Source organism: Populus trichocarpa, chromosome 17 (assembly GCF_000002775.5).
Source record: "Populus trichocarpa isolate Nisqually-1 chromosome 17, P.trichocarpa_v4.1, whole genome shotgun sequence".
In the NCBI taxonomy this organism is placed as follows: Eukaryota; Viridiplantae; Streptophyta; class Magnoliopsida; order Malpighiales; family Salicaceae; genus Populus; species Populus trichocarpa.
The window spans coordinates 7,179,025-7,195,568 of NC_037301.2; the positions used below are offsets into that span (position 1 = coordinate 7,179,025).

Here is a 16,544-nt window from a genome sequence, read left to right on the forward strand (position 1 = left end):
TTTGACCCAACCATGGCATTATTTTGACAAAAAAAAAAGAGAGAAAAAATTGTAGTTGGTTGAAGGAATTTTGTTGGAACAACTATAATGACAAAGAAACAAGATGGTGAGATTAGCTTAGTTATCCTTAAAAAAAAAAAAAAAAACCTCAGAGTGCTTTTCTTTATATGTGATTATTAGTTTCCTGATTTCTTTGGTGTTTATAGTGAATTATACTAAACACAAGTTGCACGCCTTAACAAAATGAAAAGAGCTCAATGTCTCATTATGGAGGGTCTCACATTTCACTATGGATTTATACAATAAAATGACCTTATTACCCTCCATAGTGAAAACCAGATAACTTGCTTTCTGGGGAGGGATCATCTTTTTCACGAGATCAATTTGTCATTGCAAGCTTGGTTGGGGTAGAATAGTATTTTTACTTTGTATTCGCATAGTGTATTGTTAAAAGGTTAGATTTTCTTAACTTTTGGTCAATGGTATTTTTGGTTTTTTTCATTTCAAATATGTAGTACAATTACTAAAGTTCTCTTGCATGCAAAAAATACATAACTTGCATTAAAAGGTTTTTTGGTATTTTTGTATTGGTTTTTTTTGTTTACAATAGATTGGGTGAGGGGTAATATGGTTTTTTTTATAAATTATAAAAAATAAAAAGAGAAAAGTTGATGGTGTGCCCTCACCTTTTGAGTGGCACATATAGGCTCCTTTGGTGGACAAACACACCCATTAGTCGTGGCAATGGGAGCGGTTCGCTGAGATCTTCACGATGGATGAGTGTGTGTCGATGGTGAACGTACAAAGTGGCTCTGGTTGACTTTTTTCTCCTCCCCCTTTTTCTTTCTCTTCTCCATGGTAAAATACAAATGTGGCTTTTAATTTGTTTTCTATATCCAACTGAGTCCTTATTCTTTTAATTCATGTTTGGTTTCTTTTTTTAAAATCTTTTTTAGATTAATTAATTTATTCAATTTAGTTCCTCATCATTTGGTTTTATTTGATTTTTGTATCAATTTTGGTCCTTATTCTTTTTAATTGCTATTTATATGTATTATTTTAAAAAAATTCATCTCCAATTTGGTCCTTATTCTTTTGATTGGTATTTGATTTCTTTTTATCTTTTGTTTGGATAACTTTGTTTCTTCAATTTAGTCCCTCATCATTTGATTTCATTTTGTTTTTATACCAATTTTAGTCCTAATTATTTTAAGTGCTATTTATTTCTTTTTTATCCTTTTTCTAATTGAATTGTGTTTTCAATTTCATCCTTTATTTTTTATTTTGATTTATTTTTATGTTGGATTTGTCCCCATTTTTTTAATTGCTATTTGTTTTGTTTTAGATCCTTTTTTTATTGCCTTTTTCTCCCATTTTCATCACTCATTATTTTTTTTTATTGTGAATTTTACTTCATTACTTTTTAGGGTTTGTCTTTTATGGTGTTAGTCACGAACTCATGACAAGGGTCGTGGGCTTCAAATATTAATACAAGATGACTTCACTTATTTAGATTCTTTTCAAAACAAAATTTCAATCTTATCCTTCAATGTTTGATTTATAGGGAAATGGTCTTTACGCTTTTGTTTTTGCTTTCTTGTCTACAAGGTTATCCCAATCCTATGCTCATGGTTGCAAGGTTAAGAGTTAACCCAAGTTGACTTAGATCTTTTTTCACTTTGCTTTATTCAAATACTCATTTCAATGTTGGATTGTTTGATGATTAAGCTTTGTTGTTTTATTCAATTTGCTTTCGACAGGGTTGCCTTAGTATCACAACCAGGTCGCAAATTTGGAATGCTAACTTGGTTGGGCTCTGATTAATTTTTTTCTTTTTTTTCATTGTCAATTTTTTTTGTTGGTTTATTTTTTTGGTCATTGCAATTTTTTATTTCATGTTATCGAAATCATACAGTCTTATTAAGCTCAATCAAGTCAATGACTTGGATCTCATTTTCTTTTTGAAACACTTGCGTCTCCTTAGCATTTTTTTTAAAGTGAAAAACATTTGGGCCGGCTTGCAATGGAGCGCGAGCAACCTGTCTAGTTTCAACTAATCATTAAAGAACTCAAAGTTGGTCCTTCATACTTTAGATTTAACAAACATAATTGTGATGTAGTTGAGTTTGCTAAGATTTGAGGTTCTTAACAGTTATATGAGGATTTGCCCTAAACAAACTATGTGACTGACCTGACATATATTTTTATGGACATGTGGGATAGGTCTAAACCAAAGAAAGGCCTAGTTGTGCCAAACAAAGATAATGACTTAAAATGATGATAACGGGAAATTCAATCATTGGTTTAGGCTCAATTTTTTACAGGAGATTCTATAACTTTTATTATAGAAATCTACTATATCACTTATTGGCCCATTGGATCTCCAAATATTAGGCTCAAAAGTTGTTATTTGGACTAATTTTGTTATTTTTCATAGATATTTTCATATATTTTTTTAGTTTTAATTTTGATTTTTGTTTCCTCGTTTAGGCTAGTTTTTAAAATGCATTGTAAACCTCTATATAAGACAAACATGGTCAGTTTTAAAGTTATCTATGTTTTAACTTTATTTCAGTCAATCCTCTATCGGTGCCACCCATTTACTGTCTATGATGGGGTAAATGACTCCTGTATCATGGGGGATAGTTTGCAAAGCTTGCAAAGCTAATGCTAATTCATGTACGTTTTGGGGAACACATATATGCCTCTCCATCTCTTCTATCTTGGTAAAATCATAGCCATAGCTCAAAGTTACGCTTAATCGATCCTCACAATCAAAATCACAAACTTGCTACACATACTTATTAACTTCGTCATAGCATGTGATAGAATAAACATTGCTATAAGGATATGTCATTGCATCATGAAAATTAAATTCAATTTTTTCATCTCATACCTCCATAGACAAAGTATCCTTACCATAATCAATCTTTGTATTGGCGGTTTTCAAGAATGGTCTCCCAAACAATATATGAGTATTGTTTGATGAATCACAAGAATCATGTTCCATATCAATAATATAAAAGTCGCATGGAATAACCAAACTATCAATCTTGACTATGACATCTTCTATCACACCAAGTGGATAAACAAAACTACGATGCACAAGTTGTATTACAATATTAGTTTTATTCAAAGGCTCTAGACTAAGAGAATCATAAACATGTTTAGGCATAACACTAATGGATGCACCTAAATCGCATAAAGCCCCTTTAAAACTTGCATTACCAATAACACATGGGATAATAAACGCACCTGGATGTTTTTTCTTCAAAGGCATATTCTTTTGAACAACAGCAGATACAACTTCACCCATACTTACCATTTCATGACCTTTTAGCTTGTAGGCTCTCTTGGTAGTACACAACTCCTTCAAGAATTTGGCATACTTGGGAATTTGCTTGATAACATCAAGCAAAGGAATGTTGAGTTCTACTTTCTTGAAAACCTCTAAAATATCTTTTTCTTTGTCCTCTTTCTTTGACCTAGAAGAATTCATAGGAAAGGGTGGAATTGTTTTAAAACTGGAATTCATTGAGTGAGGAGTTACCTTCGGAGTGTTGGTCGTTGTTTCAATTTGTAGAGGAGGAAGGTGTTTCTTCTTTGTACTTAATTCGGTTTCTATCTCTTCTTCTTCCTCCATCTCAATTTGTTTCGACCTTTGCTCTTTAAGTTCTTTCCCACTTCGCAGCATGATCGCACTAACATTCTTTTTTGGATTCAATGCTTGGGAGGGCAATTTTCCATTCATTTGTGCTTCCAATTTCCCTACGCTTGAAGTTATTTGCCCCATTTGCTTCTCCAAGTTGTGAATACTTGACCTTGTTTCCTGTTGAAAAGACATGACATTTTGTTGCAAGGTCACAATGTTAGAAGCCAAAGTTTTCATCATCTCACAAAGATCATCACTGGATGACAACCCCATAACATTGGAGTTTGTGAATGGAGGGGGTTGTCTTGCTTGATAATTCTGTTGGGATTGAAATCTATAGGGATGGAACTGTCGGCTGACATGACCAAAAGATTTATGTCTTCTCCCAAGTGCAGGAGTGTCGAAGTAATAAATAACCCGGCAAGACCGGGGTCGAACCACAAGGAGGTTAATTGTATAAATTATAAATTATAAACAACAACAACAACAACAAAAACAATAATAATAAGTTTAAAAAGAGCTTTGAGATGTGATATTTATGTAAGGATTAAACAAGGATAAAATAATTGTCAAGGTTAGAGGATCCACTAATGGTATTTCAAACAAGTATAGTATAAACTCTTTTTATTACTCAACTGGAAACCACACACAAAGGAGGTTCCAATCGGATTATAAATTGTTAACATGATTACATTAGTTATCTTATTCGAATAATGCTAATACTTGTAAATGTTGTTAGACATTCATGATTATAACTTATGTTAACAACAAATCAAGTTCCTTTCATAGCACATGTGTTGGTTATACCATACGGTTGGGCTATGAAAGTGCCAAGTATTTGTTGTACCAAGGGTTATACAACATAAATCTAAATTAACCATTTAACAAGCAAAGTATTAAAAGTGAACAAGATAACAAATATAAAACATGTTAGTATCAAACATTAAGGTCTATGTTAAGTTTATATTATACTTATTCTTACACCATTAGTGTAACCTTTTCACCTTGACAAGATAAACTTAGCTAAACACAATGAAAGAGAGAAACATAAATAAACAAGGAAAGGAAATGAAAAACATAAGCAAGAGATTAATACAAGCAAAACTAAGCATTACAAAATATAAAGAGAGAGCAAGAGCATGATCTTGATCTGAACACCAAGATGCCTAAATACATGGCAAATGCCTCCTTTTATAGGCAAATTCAGAACTATTGATTTGTTGACTAATTGATGAGTGAGTGGCCACATCTTGACTTGGTGACAATTCTTATCTTCTTGTCTGCCAAAAACGTCATTGATAACATCATAATTTGAACAGAGTTAAATCATGAAAGTTCTAGGAAATTGTCTCAGCTTTTCAGGGTAAAACATTGAGATCATTTGGACTTCTAGAACTCGAGATATGGGCTGAACACTGAATAGTGTCTGGGCTGCAAGATAGATTCAGACTTCTTCGTTGTTGCTACAATTTGGACTTGAAAACGGCCTTGTTAAATCTTGGACTCCATGAAAGTTGTAGGCCTATGTCTTACCTTTCCATCCATATAAAGTAGACCTAAATCCGAGATCTACAACTCCAGATATGACCCGATTACCGAACAATGTTCCAGTTTCGACTGCACCAACATCTCTTTTCTAAGTTTGGCCATCTCTTTGTCCTTTCAATTTCAGTACTTCAACTCATCAATCAATTCTTCCATTTATATGATAGGCCTGCATTTAAGATGAACATTTACCATAAATTAAAGGTATCTTATATTATTAGATATGTTATTATAAAACATGCTTTAGTTAACGAGTTATTGATACTTCAAGTGCAAAATGATGATATAAAACCTTGATAAAAATGCACTTTTAAGTACTAATCATCGGCCTTGATTGCCTTGTTGAGGTGGGTTCCCATAACATAAGTTGGGATGATCTCTCTATCCAGGATTGTACGTGTTGGAAAATGGATCATATTTACGCTGGGGCTGTCTGTTGAATCCTCCATCAATTGCATAAGCTTGTTCAATATTACTTCTTGCATTGTTGGGCACATATCTGAGGTATGTTCTTGTAAGGAGCATATATTACAAACTTTCACCTGTTGTACATTGCCACAAGCCAAAGAATGCAGAAGAGAAGTAAGATCATTAACTTTATTTTCAAGGTTAGAAATACTTACCTCAATTACTCGTTTGTTTGCGAAGTCTCCACGGGTGCCAAACTGTTTCGAGTTGACTGCCATGTTTGAGATCAATTGGCGTGCAGCCTTGGGTGTCTTATCCACCAATGCCCTCCACTTGCAGCATCAATGATACTACGATCAGTAGGCATCAATCCTTCATAGAAATATTGAATGAGCAGTTAATCGGGTATTTGATGATGAGGGCATTGAATGCATAGTTGCTTAAATCTTTCCCAATACTCGGAGAGTGTCTTGCCATGACATTGCCGAATCCCATATATTTCTTTCCTTATGTTGGCAACTCGAGATGCTAGAAAATACTTCTCAAGAAAAATCTTCTTCATGGCATTCCACGTTCCAATGGAACCTGGAAGAATAGAGAAAAACCACGACTTTGCTGCCCCTTTTAAAGAGAAAAGGAAAGCTTTCAACTTAACATGTTCTTCATCAACTCCATTCGGTTTCATGCCAACGCAAGTCATATGGAATTCCTTGAGATGAGTATGACGATCTTCTCCTGCAAGACCATTGAATGTTGGTAGCAAATGTATAAAACCAGATTTGAGCTCGAAGTTTACATTATTGTCGATGTTTATACACATGTTGATTTTCCATGTTAGGAGCAACAAGCTCCTTGAGTGTTTGTTGTCGTGCAACAACCATGGTGTTGACACGAGCTTCCTTTCGTAACCTGCGAAAAGTGTTTTCTATTTCGAGATCCACCTACACTTGACTTTGATTAGTAGAACGGGTTACAAGCATAAATCATCAAGGAAACTAAAAAGAAACCAACCATACAAGAGATCAAAAACAATGTAAATTGTACGAAAATCTTATGTTAGAAAACTAAAATTGCCTGAAAACCCTAGAAAACAACAGTATTTGGCCTCGATAGAGTAGGAATAGTGGTTTACCACTTGTTCTATTCAGAATGTCGTTTCACTTTAGGAAACAAAAGGTCGATACCTAATTCCACCAAAAAATCTGTTTTGAACAGTACCACTGCCGTAAATGAACAGTACCGCCGCAAGCAAAAATTCTGTTTCTTTTTTTTTTCAAAAAAATAAATAACAATCACAGCAAATAAAAATAACAGCACAAGAATCAACTAAAATTACTTCCCCAGCAACGGCGCCAAAATTTGTTGCGATGTCGCGGTCACATAAATTAATTACCCTAGCTTGAAACATACACACAAGATAGTATAGAGAAAAGAAGGGGTCGATCCCACGAACGAGGAAGTTTAATATCAGATTTTTATGTTGTACGTTATACAATTGGGGGGTTTGATTTGTAATGATCTAAATTATCATAGAAATTAAACTAGCAAACAAAATCAATTGAAACCGAAATTTATCAAGAAAACAAACCTTGGTCGCAAGAACACATCCACCTACAGAAATCAGAACTGATCATAGAAACGAGACGTCAATTTAGATTCTGAATATTTATCTCTTCTAAAAATTGGTTAGTCAATGGATTTGCCATATAACTAACCCTAACCATCAAACAATCACAGTGTCCACACTAGTAATTTAATTCAATGACAGCCTTGAGAACTAGATAAGTTGATTATCAAGAAAACATAACTGTCCGCAGTCTATGTTTGATTTGATTGAATGTTCTCCCTAAAATTAATAACGTAGATCCGCCATAATTATTAAACTCATTTGCTTCACAAGTTTATATACCACAACTCCGGTTTTGATATCAAACTTAGCAACAAATTGTCTACAATAACAACTTAAAGTCCACTCTAGCAATTAAAATAAACAATCATAGGAAACATAAGTATAGGAGAACAAACATATTCATCATATAAACTGAAAAAAAAAGGTAAATAGATCTCACAGTTCTTGAAATCCGAAGGTTTCCATGTCCTTGCAACCAAGAAAAAGAGTTTAGCCTTGCATGTTTGTTGAACAACTAATCAAAAGGAAAGAAGAAAACATGATTTCGGGTTTGTGGAGGAGAAGGGGCATTTTTTCTCTCTTAGCTTGCTGCCTCCCTTCTCTTCTCTCATTCTTTTTATATCCTAGGAAACCCTAGTCTCTATTTTACAAAATAGTCCTCCCTTAAGTAGACAGTTTATATTTAAGTACTTCAATAACTATTTTCCTAAAAAAGAGAAATAGGCTTGCATGAAATCTTCAAGATTTGACTGAGAAGAGCTAAATTGCTGAAATAAAAACTTGGATGTCGATTTAGATGCCTCTGAACATAATTTGGACTCGTTTCTTCACGAAACCTGTTTGCTGGCAGAAGTCAGTTGTCATCTTTTAAAAATCATATCTCTCTCATATGACATCGTTGTTTTCTTAAATTTGGAGCATTGATATTTCTTTGAGTCTGGAATCTAAAACAATTGAGTTTGCATCAATTGGACTTCCGTAGCTCAAGATATTTAAGTTGGAATGGTCAAAGGTCAATATTGGCAGATTGCGAGATTTGACTTTGAAGGCTGCGGTTTCCATGCTCTTCCTTATTTATTTTCTTTCCTTAGATTTCCAGAAAGGTATGGATGTTAGCTTCTTAATGCCACTGGAATCACTTTATTTCGACCTCTAGAACTCACGCTCTAAACAAAACATTTACTGAAGGTCAAATCTGCCAATTACCTTCAATTTACTCCCTTTTGCATCTTGCATTCAAAGGTGCCTTCAAAACATAAAACAAAGAATATCAAGACATTTTATATATAAAACATAGGCAAAACACTAGGTAAATATGGGTGAAACTATTAAATAATATAGTTACATCATACAATGATGTGGAAAGAGCTTCAACTCGATGGGATTATATATATTGAAAGCTTGGAAACTTGCCACCAAAACAACCTGCTTTTAAGCCACTGCCTTTCACTCCAGCTCCCGATCAAGAACATTCTATATCTAAAGACAAATTTTTTCTTGATTCCAAAACTGATGAGGAAATCGAACTTGAAGATGATCTCCATCTCTATGACAACCGCTTCCTCCAAGAATACAAGTATGTTTTTTTTTTGTTTTTTTTTACTTGGTTAGTTTGTTTGTGTTGTAATGTTATCTTATGTGTGATGTAATTTAGCACTTTTAATTAATAGGGAAAAGATCATCTATTTGTTTGTGTTTTGGATTTTGTTGGTTATGTGAATGATAGTTTCATGTTTCCATTGGGTGAACCTTTTTTATTTTATTTAGAATGTCTTTGATTTTTATGGGTCCACAAGTTAAGTTTGAGGAAAAAAAAAAGAAATCAGTGGATATACATCTATTGATTCAATCGCATAATTTTTGAATTATTGGGTTTCTTCTTTCATAGTTATTGGCTCATCTTTTTCTTAATATAACATCCAACTATAGCAGTTGCCTTATGGTTTCACCTATCTTGATTTAATAACAAAATAACAATGTTTGGCTTATCTGGATTGTTGATGCCATTCTACACCATAAGTTATCATGTACTAGTTCTTGTCATCCATAAGCCGAGCAATTTGTAATTAGTGGTTTGGTTACACCCCAAGCTTTGACTTTGACTGCTTGTTGCTGAATTAAATAAAACGTTAATAAATTTGCTGAAGCTTTTTCGTTCTTGTTTTTTCCCATAAGAAGAGATTGGCAGAAATGAGGAAGTCTATACAGGTTGCGAGGTTTGGATCGGTGGTGCTGATTTCCAGTTCTGATTTTGTGAGGGAAGTGTCACAGATAGGTTCAGATGTTTGGATTGTGGTTCTTTTGTATACGAATGGGTATGCAGAATGTAGTGTGCTTATGAAATGTTTGGAAGAATTGGTAGTGAAATATCCAGGGACAAAGTTTGTTAAGATTGTGTCTACTGATTGTTTACTGAATTATCCAGATTATAATCTTCCTACTTTGCTGGTTTATAATAATGGTGCTGTGATAGCTAATTTTGTTGGATTAAGGAGATTTCGACAGAGAAGCACATCTGAAGGTAATTTTCATGTTTGACCTTTGATTTGTTGCTTTTAAGTGTTTGTGATTTCTGGTGTTTGATGTTTCCTTTTATTGTTTGAGTTTTTACTTTTTATTTTCTTTTGTTACAACACTTGTATCCCCTAAATCTATAAATTATTTCATGAATGTTTAAAAATAAAGCTTTTAGGCGCGTTTGGTGAGAATCTCTTCTTAGAAGAAAACTTTTGTGGTCTATTGATTGTAATTATTCATAATGTCATATACTGGTTAGTATAGGATTAGAAAACAAAAAACCCTTGTAAACATCTTTGTGTTAGTATTGATGCAACCATATTATTCGATAGTTTCACCCACATTTAACTAGTGTTTTGCCTATGTTTTATATATAAAATGCCTTGATATTCTTTATTTTATGTTTTGAAGGCACTTTTGGATGAAAGATGCAAAAAGGAGTAAATTGAAGATAATTGGTAGATTTGACCTTCAGTCGATGTTTTGTGCAGAGCGTGAGCTCTAGAGGTTGAAATGAAGTGATTCAAGTGGCATTAAAAAGCTAACATCCATACCTTTCTGGATATCTAAGGCAAGAAAATAAAATAAGGAAGAGCATGGAAATCCCAGCCTTCAAAGTCAAATCTCGCAATCTGCCAGTGTTGACCTTCGGCCATTCCAACTTGAATATCTGGAGTTACGAAAGTCCAATTGATGCAAACTCAATTTTTTTGGATGCATGGCTCAAATTTCTATAAACGCTCCAAATTGCAGCCAAAACCGATGTCATATGAGGGAGATATGATTTTTCAAAGATGACATCTGAATTCTGCCAGCAAACAGGTTTCGTGAAGAAACGAGTCCAAATTACGTTCCGAAGCATCTAAACCGATATCCAAGTTTTTATTTCAGCAATTTAGCTCCTCTAAGTCAAAGCTTGAAGATTTCATGCAAGGCTATTTCTCCTTTTTTAGGAAAATAGTTATTGAAGTACTTAAATGTAAACAGTCTACTTAATGGAGGACTATTTTGTAAAATAGAGACCTAGGGTTTCCTAAGATATAAAAAGAATGAGAGAAGAGAAGGGGGGCAGCCAGCGAAGAAGAGAAAAACGCTCTCTTCCTCTAAGAAACCCTAAATTATGCATTTTTCCTTTTTTTTGATTAGTTGTTCAACAAACATGCAAGGCTAAACACTTTTTCTTGGTTGTAAGGACACGGAAACCTTCGGATTTCAAGAACTGTGAGATTTATTTTACCTTTTCTTTCCAGTTTATATGATGAATATGTTTGTTCTCCTATGCTTATTTTTCCTATGATTGTTTATTTTAATTGCTAGAGCGGACTCTAAGTTATTATTGTAGACAATCTATTGCTAAGTTTGATATCAAAACCGGAGTTGTGGTATATGAACTTGTGAAGCAACTGAGTTTAATAATTGTGGCGGATCTACGTTATTAATCTTAGGGAGAACATTCAATCAAATCAAACATAGACTGCGGACAGTTATGTTTTCTTGATTAATCAACTTATCTAGTTCTTAAGGCTGCCATTAAATTAAATTACTAGTGCGGACACTGTGGTTGTTTGATGGTTAGGGTTAGTTATACGGCGGATCCGTTAACTAACCAATGTTAAGAAGAGATAAATATTCAGAATATAAATTGATGTTTCGTTTCCATGATCAGTTATGATTTCTATAGGTGGATGTGTGCTTGTGACCAAGGTTTGTTCTCTTGATAATTTTCTGATTTTATTAAATTTTGTTTGATAGTTTTCTGTTTTCTTTTGCTTTAGCCTAGATAACATCCAACCCCCCCCCAAATTGCATATCATCTAGCATAAAAATCTGACTTGAATCTTCCCCGTGGGATCGACCCCTTGCTTGCTCTATACTATTTTGTGTGTTGTGTTTCAAGCTAGGATAATTAATTTGTGCGACCGCGACATCGCAACAAGTATCAATTTGGCAAATTGGCTCACGAGGAAAAGATTTGGTCAAAATAAATATGTATAATTTAGTCAATTTAACCCAATTGGACTACACTGCTTTAAACCCTCTTTCTTTATTTTGGTTTTTTTATTGTCCAACTCTTATTTTTTATTGTCCAACTCTTATACTAGTAAGTTCTGTTTGTTTTCTTGTTTTCTTCCAAACTAGGTGTGGCTTTAACTCTCTGCCAATCAGATCATGTACTAAATAGTGGTCATGATGGAATTGATAAATTGAGAGATTTTGTGATTGAAAGACTTTGGAGGAGTCTCATCAAGAAGGTTGTGAGGAACATGAAGACGATGATGGTGGATCATCAAGTGATTGTACTTTAGTTTTCCTCTCCCCCCTCTTCTTTTGTGTTCTTGTGAGGGACAAAAGGAAAGTTGTATTGTATGCAAACAAAGTATCTCTGTTACTTTTTTGATATTTGTTCCTTCATTCCCTAATTTATTGGTTTATCTATCGTCTGAAACCAAGATGTATTTATAGGATGATTTTAGTTGAAGATAACTTTTTGGATATTTGTTCCTTCATTCCCCAGTTTATTGGTTTATCTATCATCTGAAACCAATATGTGTTTATAGGAAGCTTTTAGTTGAAGATATTGACAACTTTTAAGAATCTTAGTTTTAATGTATTTATTCCATTGTCTGCAGTCAATATTTGTTTCGTTCAAGCTTTAAGCTTAGTTTAAAAATTATTACCTAGTTGCCATTTTTATCAGTAATAGCCCTTTGAAGTTATTCAGTTGCCATTTTCATTCGTTATAGCCCTTTGAAGAAAAGTTTTCTATTTATATATCCAAAGCCACTACTAGTCGACAATAAATTGAAAGCTCCTTGTATGCCAATGACATTCATGGAAAGGTTAAAAAAATCTGCAAACATTTGCATTGAACTTGTTATAGTGAGGCATTGTGCATTGTGTAAGAATTTGAAAGCATGTATTCAAAAGCATAATACAGACAAAGGCAAAACCGCAATGAACTACTATGTTAGAACTGCTGACTTAATGCTTACTTTTTTTTTTGTATCAAAACGTAAGTAAGTATAAAGATCAAAAGTAACTAAACCAACAAGTCAAAATACATGAATATACAACCAGATTAGAAAAGACCAAAGGAAACAGGCTCCCTAGATAAAATAAACTCAAGCTTTAAGCCCGTATAAAAAAGAACCAGGTTGAAGACCAATAGAATAGAAAACAACAATTTACAACCGAAAAGATGACAAAGGCAAAACCGAAGGCATCATCCATCAAAGAAGGTTAATCAAGGAACCAATTTAGGGGAGAGGTGCCAAAGTTAACCCACCAAGTAGAACGAATAACATATCATCAACAATGGAGGCCATACATCTGAAGCTATTAACTCAGGCAAACCAATACAATAATGCCAACAAAAAGCCAGCCATAGTAATCAGAATCCAAGGCAACAACTAGCAACAATAACTCAATCAAAACCCGCAGACAGAGATATGGATTTAGAATCCAGTAAATAGTAAACAAGTGGCCAACCAAAGCAATCCGCAGCCTAGGAATCAGATACCTTCCATGACCCCAGCTGACCCAGAAGACAGCATTGTACTTAGCACATATAACACATCAAACTACCAACTGAAACAACAATTCCAGCATACCAACACAGCGGATAAAAAACAACAATCCAGCCGAAGCAACCTGTCAGCTATCAATCAAGTTTCAATAAAGGCTCCTTCAAACCCATCAGACATTTGAAAGTCACCAAAGATTCCAAAAAAGCTAGACAAGATCAACAACCAATAATAACCCAATAGAGGTTATAAGGTGTAGCAGCAAAGAGCAATGTGACCCAGAGCAAACTACAGCACCTTCTATAGAAGAAATAGCAGCACAAACAACTTGCAATAGAAGCAAGAAGAACAAGCTAGTAACCAGCAAGTCCACTCAATAAAATTAATGGCAACAACAAGGAAGAGCCAACATCAACCCTATTATTAGTTGAGCACTCCAGTTGCAGTCGAAGGTATGAAAGGAACTTGCAGAGCTTGGAAACAACAAAGAAACCAACAGCCAGACTCTAGTAGCAAAAGACACGAAGACAGCTAGCAAAAACAACAACAATCCTATGTGGAAACCCTCCAGCCAACAGAACCAGATCATCAACCTTCAACCCATACAATCAAGAAAACCCTATAGGTGAAAGAGCTCTTAGTCAAGTAAAGGTGAGAGAAGCTTTGGTTTGTAATGAGAGAAAGACCCTAATGTTTTGCTTGTGTGCATCTGTTCCCTCTCACTGTACAACATTTTCTTCTCTTGATCTTTGTTCTCTCCGAGGCTCTTCTTCTATCAACACTACTGGAGTTCTATTCAGTTGTCGATCATCACGACCCTGTGTGAGCGGCGCTTCTGTCTGGCATGGTGTGAGTGCAATATTTTGATTGTCATGATTTTGTGGGTTCTTCAAATTCTCTGGACTAGTTTATGGGGAAATCTAAGAAGAAATCGTTGCTTCTTCGTGATGCCCAGTTTGATGGACCCCGTCTCTCATCATGGGATCCCCCTGCTGGAAATTGCACCTCTCAATCTCTTCATCGAGACCCTCCCCTTCCAACCCTAGACGTTCCAGTGAAGGTTCTGGCTAGTTCTCCTCCTCCTCTCCCTGATTTCCAGGTCCTAGTCATTGGTGAGGCTCTTTTGATTGAAACCCTAGATTCTGCAACGATGGACAGTGTTGCGCTTGTGACCTCTTCTGCGGTTGGGTTAGAAAGGAATGTTTTGGATGGTTGTTCTGGGTTACCCTCAGGACACAACACGGGTCTTACCCAACAGGCCCTTGTGGTTGCTGGAACTCCGCTAGCCTCGTCATGTTCTGAGTTGCCATAGGCTGGCATTGTGAATGGCCACCTTTCTAGTGTTGTCTCCCCTGACGGTTCTGAAGAAGGTTCACTCTTGGCTCTGACTCCTCCTTGTTCCCCCCACCAGGTATTTCTCTGTCCATTATTGATGATTATTACCCCAAGGTCACTATGCTGCCTACCCCTGCTAATGGCCCTGACCTTACTCATGTTCGTTCATCTAATAATTCTGATTCATGCTCTTTGTTAACTGAAGATTTTGGTAAACTTAGAGACATCAGGAAATTATGTCTGATTGTATATTCAATTGGTAAAACTCCTGGGTATACTGTTCTTGGGAATTTATGGCCTATGTCTGGAAATGCAATGTCACTCTGAATCTTCATGATTCAGGCTGGCTGGTCTTCCGCTTCTCTTCAGAAGCTAATATGCTCAAAGTTCTACGTAGAGGCCCTTACTTTGTTCAAGGTAAGCCGCTGGTGATAAAGCCTATGCCTTCTTATTTTGATTTTGGTAAACTAGATATGTCGTCTGTACCGGTCTGGGTGCGTTTTCTGAATCTCCCACTGGAATGTTGGTCACATGCATGTTTGTCAAAGATTAGTAGTGTTATTGGCAAACCTATTCGATATGATGACCTCACTCTCTCCATGTCTCGGGTGTCCTTTGCCAGATTCATGATAGAGGTGGATCTGTTAGCAGAATTGCCTCGTTCTGTCAACCTCTCAATGCCATATGGAACAATTATCAAGAAAAGGGTCATCTATGAATACATGCTGAAATTTTGCTCCCATTGTTGTATGCCTAGACATACTAGTACTGCCTGTCAGAAGCTTAACACTAGAGTTGAGGATTCTCCCACTTCTGGGATGGTAAAGAGAGCACATGTGTCTCCCTCTGGTTCTTCTAACGAAGCTGCTGTAGTGAACCCTGTTATTAGCCAGCCCTCAGGGGATCCTTATCCCAATACTGAAAGGGTGGTAATTAGGAGTCAAGAAGCTATTCGTAGGGGAAAAAAAAGGCAAAGCTCTTTCCTTAGCATGAAACATCTTCCCAGCATGAATTGGCCAGTAATGTTATAACAATCCTTGATGATTCTTTTGGGTCTGATTCAACTGGGAATGGGAAATCTGGGAATGTACCTCATGAACCTCCCTTTGCCAAAAGCAGTCGGGGTTATATGACTCGGAGCAAAGGCTTACTCCCTATAGCTTTGCATGATACTGGACTTGGTATATCTACGGGTAAGCTGATCAACCACCTACCCCAGATTGCTGTCGTTGATTGCAGCCGATACCTATTGTTGCTTCTTGTCTATTGTTAGTTTGTTTTCTCTGTTTCTGTAAGTGGTTCTTGAGGATCCAGTGCTGTGGTTTTTGGTTTGTTGTTCTTAGTATGGTTGGGTTTGGTTCTGGTTGTTTGGCTTGTTGTTCTGGCGTTGTTGTTCTGTAGTTGTTGTTTGGTTCTGCTTATGGCTTATTGTTGTTCTTGAGGATCCTATGTTGTGGCTTGTTGTTTGGCTTTGTCTTGTTGTGGTGCTATGTCGCTTCTGGGCAGATATTGCATGTGCAGAGCTGCTCTGATGTCTTTGGGTTTTGGTTCTGCAAGGTTGTCTTGCTTTTGATAGAGGGAGCCTGTTCCCTTTTTCTAGGGAGTTTATTCCATATGCTTGTATATGCCTGTTTATCTGAATTGCTAGTTCTCCAGCTTTGTTTTCAGGGAGTATGTTCCCTTAGCTATCCAAGGGAGCTAGTTCCCTTTATACTTGTACCTTTGACTCACTAGTCTCCAACTATGTTTTTATTTTTTATTTATACAATTTCTTACATTTGATTAAAAAAATACCCTCCAGCTAGCTGGGTTTATATACTGCTTTGTTTGGGTATTGTTGATATGTGCTTTGTTGGTTTCCTTATGCTATCTCAATTGAGGGGTGCTTAATGGAGCTTGTCCCAGTGGTGACTTGCTCATTTTGGCTTTGGTT

At 35.6% G+C, this 16,544-nt stretch overlaps 1 pseudogene; it reads left to right on the forward strand.

Annotated features, from left to right (window-relative positions):
* LOC127903952 (uncharacterized) overlaps positions 1 to 16,143 on the forward strand; it is a 28,882-nt pseudogene extending 12,739 nt beyond the window's left edge.
* The last annotated feature ends 401 nt before the right edge of the window (positions 16,144 to 16,544 follow it).